Source organism: Schistocerca piceifrons, chromosome 5 (genome assembly GCF_021461385.2).
Source record: "Schistocerca piceifrons isolate TAMUIC-IGC-003096 chromosome 5, iqSchPice1.1, whole genome shotgun sequence".
Lineage (NCBI taxonomy): Eukaryota > Metazoa > Arthropoda > Insecta > Orthoptera > Acrididae > Schistocerca > Schistocerca piceifrons.
In genome coordinates this window covers 627,115,539-627,121,917 of record NC_060142.1, presented here as the reverse complement: position 1 = coordinate 627,121,917, position 6,379 = coordinate 627,115,539, and the positions used below count along the sequence as shown (strand labels likewise).

The window sequence follows — 6,379 nt, the reverse complement described above, 5'->3', positions numbered from 1 at the left end:
TATAATAAAGAACTCTATTCTCAAGTAGTAATTAACAAATAATTACAATTTCTTCACAGACCTCAATTTGATATGCATCTTGTGTCCGCAACCTACAAAATCCAACCAACAAAAGGCAAAAACAAAGGAAGACGAATGCAGATCATAAAAGGAATTTACAATTATCGTTGTCTTTGTATGATACTCATCAATATGTCCAATTAAATCATAAAATATTATATAAATAATTAATATTTATCGTCGTTTTGTTTTATTTCACTGTTTTTCTATATGTCAGATAAATAATGTTTATAACTGTTAGAGGCATAATTTCCTCTCATCACACTGTAGCTAGAATTTATTTTGTGGATGTTACACGATCTCCTGCGACATTGGCTTCTGCCAGTTTCTTCATTCTTCTGTTAATAAATCGTGTCAGTATTTTGCAATCATGACTTATTAAACTGATAGTTTGGTAATTTTCACATCTGCCAGCACCTGCTTTCGTTGGCATTGGAATTATTATATTACTCTTGAAGTTTGAGGGAATTTCGACTGTCTCATACATCTTGATCGGCAGATGGAGGAATTTAGTCATAGCTGCCTCTCCTGAGACCAGCAATAGTTCTAACAGAATGTTGTCTACTCCCAGGACCTTGTTTTGAATTAGGTCTTTCAGTGGTGTGTCAAATTCTTCTCACAGTATCGAATCTCCCGTCTTATCTCCATTTCTATGATATTGCTCTCAAGTACATCTCCTTTGTACAGAACCTATATATACTCCTTCCACCTTTCAGCTTCCCCTTCTTTGCTTAGGACTGGTTTTCCATCTGATATCTTGATATTCATGCAGATGGTTCTACTTTCTCCAAAGGTCTCTTTAACTTTCCTGTCAGTGGTATCACCTAGTGATATATGCTTCTAAATACTTACATTTGTCCTCTAGCTATTCCTGCTTAGTCATTTTGCAGTTCCTGTCACTCTCACTTTTTAGACGTTTGAATTCCCTTTTTCCTGCCTTATTTACTGTATTTTTATGTTTTCTCCTTTCATGAATTAAATTCAGTGTTTCTTACTTTACCTACAATGGCTACTAGCCCTCATATTTTTAACTACTTGATACACTGCTGCCTTCAATATTTCCTCTCCCAAAGCTACCCTTCCTTCTTTTACTGTATTCCTTTCCCCTGTTCTTGTCAATCGTTCCCTAATGCACTCTCTGAAACTCTTAACAACCTCTGGTTATATCAGTTTATCCATGTCCCATCTCCTTAAATTCCTGCCCTTTTGCACTTTCTTCAGCTTTAATCTATAGTTCATAACCAATAAATAATGGTCAAAGTCCACAACTGCCCTTGGAAATGTTTTACAATTCTAAATATTGTTCCAAAATCTCTGTCTTACTATTATATAATCAATCTGACACCTTCCAGTGTCTCCACGTCTCTTCCGTATATACAACCTTCTTTCATGATCCTTAAACCAAGTGTTACCGATGATTAAATTATGTTCTGTGCAATATTCTACCAGCCAGCTTCCTCTTTCATTACTTTTCCCCCAATCCGTATTCATCTACTACTTTTTTTTCGTTACTGTAAAAATCCTGTCCCTAATGTCTATTAAATTTCGTCTCCCTTAGCTGTTTCAATAATTTCTTTTATCGCACATACATTTCTTCAATCTCTTCATAATCTTTGGCGCTGGTTGACATATAAACTTATGCTTCTGTGGTGGGTGTGGTCTTTGTGTCTATCTTGGTCACATTAATACATTACATTATTGCTATTTCACTATTTGTGGACAGCCATAAGCGCTTTTTCAGTTTTTACTTCTAACATTTCTGGTGTTCTGTCTTTAATTATTATATTGCTGTCATCAGCAAATAACACAGTTTCTCTTGGTGTGGCCCACAATGGGAAGTCATTAATGTAACTGAGAAACAGTATTGAGCCTAACATATTCCCTTGATTGACTCCAATGTTCAAATGTAACGATCTGAAAGATGTTTCACCCTATAATTTGAGACACTTGAAATTTCGGATATGTCTACCCTCTGCACTCTGTCTGCTAGATAAGATCTAAACTGTTTAATTGCAAACACCTTCTTTTCCCTAGTGCTTCAAGTTTAACTTATAGCATTTCATGATCAACTGTATCAGATTCTTTACTGAGATCTAGGAAAATGCCTGTTACTTTTTCTCCTTTATCTATTGCTTCTAAAATTACTTTTGTAAATCTTTGTAAAGATTTAAGCATTGTGGCATTTACTAAAAGAATTGCAATTCACATTTGCGCCATCTAAAGCGTTACAAGTTGTTTAAAGGGTACAAACCACCCCTCTTCCCTCCCACCCCCCAAAAAAATAGAAATGTAGTAATATAGCCATTGTTCGATAAATTGTTTAGGGGATTTTGGCACAATTTAGGGGAATTTCAAATGCAATGCAGGGGGAAATTGTGCTTCAGATTTGGCAACACTGGCTGTGTTACCAACGTAAAAACGTTGAAACTTGAAAGGATAACATATTTGCGGTTGAGGACGAATAGTGCCGTACTGCCGTGCTGTTTTCGTTATAAGGAATTCAATGAAAGTAAAGCGCTATGTTGTGTCCTGCTCTCGTGGAGTACCGATTAAATGGAAATGGCTGTAAACTATTTAAAAATCTGGCTCATCAGTTGATGTTTAGCGACGTACAAAACTTTTATCGTTACCATTACTTCGTTACGTTCTGTCTTAAACCTAAAATTTCCAGAAATTGAAGCATAAAATACTACGTGACCTTTACAAAACACCAATAGAACTTCGGGCGTGTATTATGCTGATGGAATACTACTATTGTATGTTGGGTTTTGAGCAGGAAAACCTAGATTAAATTTTAAAGTCAGTATGGCTACCTTCACAATGCAGTTCATAGTAACCTCCCTCGCGTTCTGTTCCTTTCTTTCCAGTCTTGAAGCATTCGTTTACACTAACTCAAGGAGCACCGGTGTTTCATTATATCTGCCTTAACTTGTTTTAATGATACGTCTATGCTGTCTTTTGCGTAAATACGGCATAACTACTTGCATCCTGTACTAATGTTTACGTTTTTGTGGCCGTTTGTGTTTCTGAGCGCGGGAATCGCTGCAACTCGAAGCAATGGATGTAGCAACGTTTTGCAGGGAACTTCCCAAATTGGTATTTCTTTCATCTGTAGCAGCCAATTTTAAATGACAGTTATATGTTTTGAAATTATATTCAAATATGTATTTCACAGGAACTTCATGCTCACTTAAATGGATCGTTAAGTAGTAGAACCCTGAATGCCCTTCGTCAACTACAGAACAGTTCAGACGCTAGCGGTGATTCGTGGAAGAAATGTGAAGCTATCATCAACCATGGGAATGAACGAACTTTAGATGAGTAAGATTTCACGACGGCGGACTTTAGTTTTCCGTCACATGATCGATAAGTTTGATATCAAAGCAGTAATATAATGAAACCTTATCAAATATTGGGCAGTTTCTAGGCCGAACAAATGTCCTTTCAGTGCTATAGAAGTAATTGAAGATATCAGTTCTTACATTTCAAATTCAATTTTGTTCTTCACTTTTAAATAGCACTATAGGGCCGTAGCAATAGAGTATTATTTCGCTTAACCCTACATGTTGTAAAATTTAAGTAGGAATTGCATGACGTTCAACGCAAAAATTGCGAACCCCAGTGTTGTACCATTCATGTTCTTGCATTATAAAATCTCATCAAAATTATACATTTCATATGCAGACACTAAGTATTTAGATTCAGGAAAGATTGTCATGTGGTAGCTTAAATGGAACGTAGAAGGTAAAGGCACTGATAGCGGACACTCTAGGGAATGAAACTACGTTTATTTGATGTTTAGGAATACAATATAAATGAATACTGGGTGCAGACTTAATCTTCAGGTTCTTTAGTCATTTGAGATGTATATAATAGTATACTTAACAATGCTATGGAACATTAAATAGTAAATAGAAAGGTAAAAAAAATTGTTAGTGCAGACATCAGCCGTTTACAATAGTGGAATTCAAAATTTTCAGTAGTAAAGATGCAAAATATTCCTTAGTTGATACCAAACAAAACCAGAGTTACTCGGAAAATAAGTGGAACTTTATGCACCACAGTGGTTTGGAATTCATATTTCAAAAGTTCATTAATGATATTTGATAGTTGCAAAAGAGGCGTGTCAATAATCTGTGATGGTCTAATAATACTAAGATCGTGTTTATCAACCTGAAAAAGATTTTTTTTTAATTTTATTGTTACAAGTTTTTAGAACCATTGTGTCTATTTCACCATCCTCAAACATACATTGAGCAATACAGACATGTTTGAAATATTCTTTGCAGGAAAAGAAACTAGAAGAAATTTACCATTCTTATATGATTTCTTCATGTTATTTGTTTTTTATCGTTTTCAGTTATTGTTTTATCGACTTTTTCTTCTTCATCATTAGATGTCTGTGAATTACTATTGGGGCCATACTATTGCCACCCATACTACTGTGTGACTCAATCCATTCTTCCTCACCTTCGGGATCTGAAATTGTTCTTTTCTTGTGCACCTTTGGCTTTCTGTGATTCTCTATTTAGGTTGCTGTTTGAGTTTATTAGCAGTCTCGGACTGTTCTTTCTTTAATTTTCATGCTTGTGCTCACTCAATTTTTAGTCATCCTCTTTATGATATTCCTGCCATTGATTGGACATCACAACACTTAGAATTTTTTCTGTTGATTTTATTTCCCTTGGCTTTTCTGTATTCTGTGCCTAAAATAATGCACTTTTAAATGGTAAGGATTAGTATATTATCTGACTTGCTTGTGGTATTTCCACCTGATGCATACTGGGGAATATCAGATTTTTTCATTGAATTCTTGAGTGTAAAACAATGATATGTTATGTTGGTTCCCTTCTCTTTCTTTATTTCAATTTTGGTGTGCCATTCAAATTACATTTTCCAGTTTTCTATTTTCAGTTCCTTTATTTCCTTTGTTTTTCATTTGGAATGCCAGTTCTTTCTTCCACTTCATCACTTATTTTCATCAGTGTGTTACATGTGACCAACAGATTGGGAAAAAAATGGAGTTATTACAATCACTTTTAATTTTCGTCCAAAGCAAAACAAAGACTTTTGATTGGCGTTTCCTTCCCACAGTAGAAAGTTTATCTTTCCCAATCTATTTTTCAAGAACCTCTGATCTGAATTTTATCACTGAACTGGCTGGGTGCAACTGCACTTAGAAGAATTGTGTGCCTGGGGGACACACAGCACCTGTTTACTGAACATGCCGTACAGCTTGACCCATGGTTCCCGAGTGCTTGATAACCACACAGGCTGTTAGGAGTCTCCCACTTTATACGGTTTCTCACAACTCCAGAGATGGGAACTTGCCCTCAAACACATCCTTGTATTCAAACAAACTCTCAAACTTAATTCCCATTAACATATCCCCCCCCCCCCTTTCTCTTTTTATACTGCAATCTATGAGATTTGCCAAGAAAGGAATGCCCCATTTTTTTACTCGGCTGACAACAATGTAGTGAATGAGAAACATTAGGTATGAATTCTTTGAAGTTTCCCAAGTGCACAGGCAAAAATTTCCATTTCCTCTGATAGATAGTGTAGCTGCAGGTATGTTTCAAAATTTATTTTACTTTACAGGCAGTGTGTTGTCATCGAATATGTCAATGCATGGAGAGAAACATTCACAAATATGTGTGTGAATCTGTGAAGCATGTGCAGTCAACAGGAGTACAATTGGTCATGACACAGAGAGGATGAGGTCATTAGAAGGCATTTCAGTGGAGCTCCACGATTTTCAGCGGTAATGAGACCCACAGCTGTCATATTTCACACATAGCAGGGCGCCGAAGTTCTTGTTCGCAAGGATCACACGTTACAACTTGGCAGTCAGTGGTGCAGCTACCAGTCGGCAAAGAAAGTGAGGTTGCAATTCACCACACAAATGCTCAGCCTCACACAAATTTAAGGACTTCTGAATACATCATGAAACAGGATTGGTATCCCATTGACCTTACAGCCCTAACCTAGTTCCCTCAGACTTCTACTTGTTTGGCTCATTAAAGGACAGCATTTGTGGACGTCATTTTGAGAACAATGAGGAGGTGATTCGTACGGTGAAGAAATGGATTCATTATCAGAATAAGGACTGGTACCGATAGGGCATTCACATCCTTGTCTGACTGGAGGAAGACTGTAGAACTGGAAAGAGATTATGTGAGAAAATAGGATTGTAAATATTGTGTGTAATTTTCGTAGTGTGGAATAAATAATTGTTAAAGATAAAGAAAGGGTCGTATTACATTCTGAGCAACCTTTGTATCTTCACTTCTCACTCACCCACAACATTTTATGATCT

The 6,379-nt window shown here is 36.3% G+C and overlaps 1 long non-coding RNA gene across 1 annotated transcript; it reads left to right on the top strand.

Annotated features, from left to right (window-relative positions):
- Positions 1 to 2,504: 2,504 nt before the first annotated feature.
- Positions 2,505 to 5,774, top strand: LOC124798520. The gene is made up of 3 exons (XR_007016948.1): positions 2,505 to 3,156; positions 3,236 to 3,381; positions 5,662 to 5,774. It is a non-coding gene; the product is annotated as an uncharacterized LOC124798520 (long non-coding RNA).
- The last annotated feature ends 605 nt before the right edge of the window (positions 5,775 to 6,379 follow it).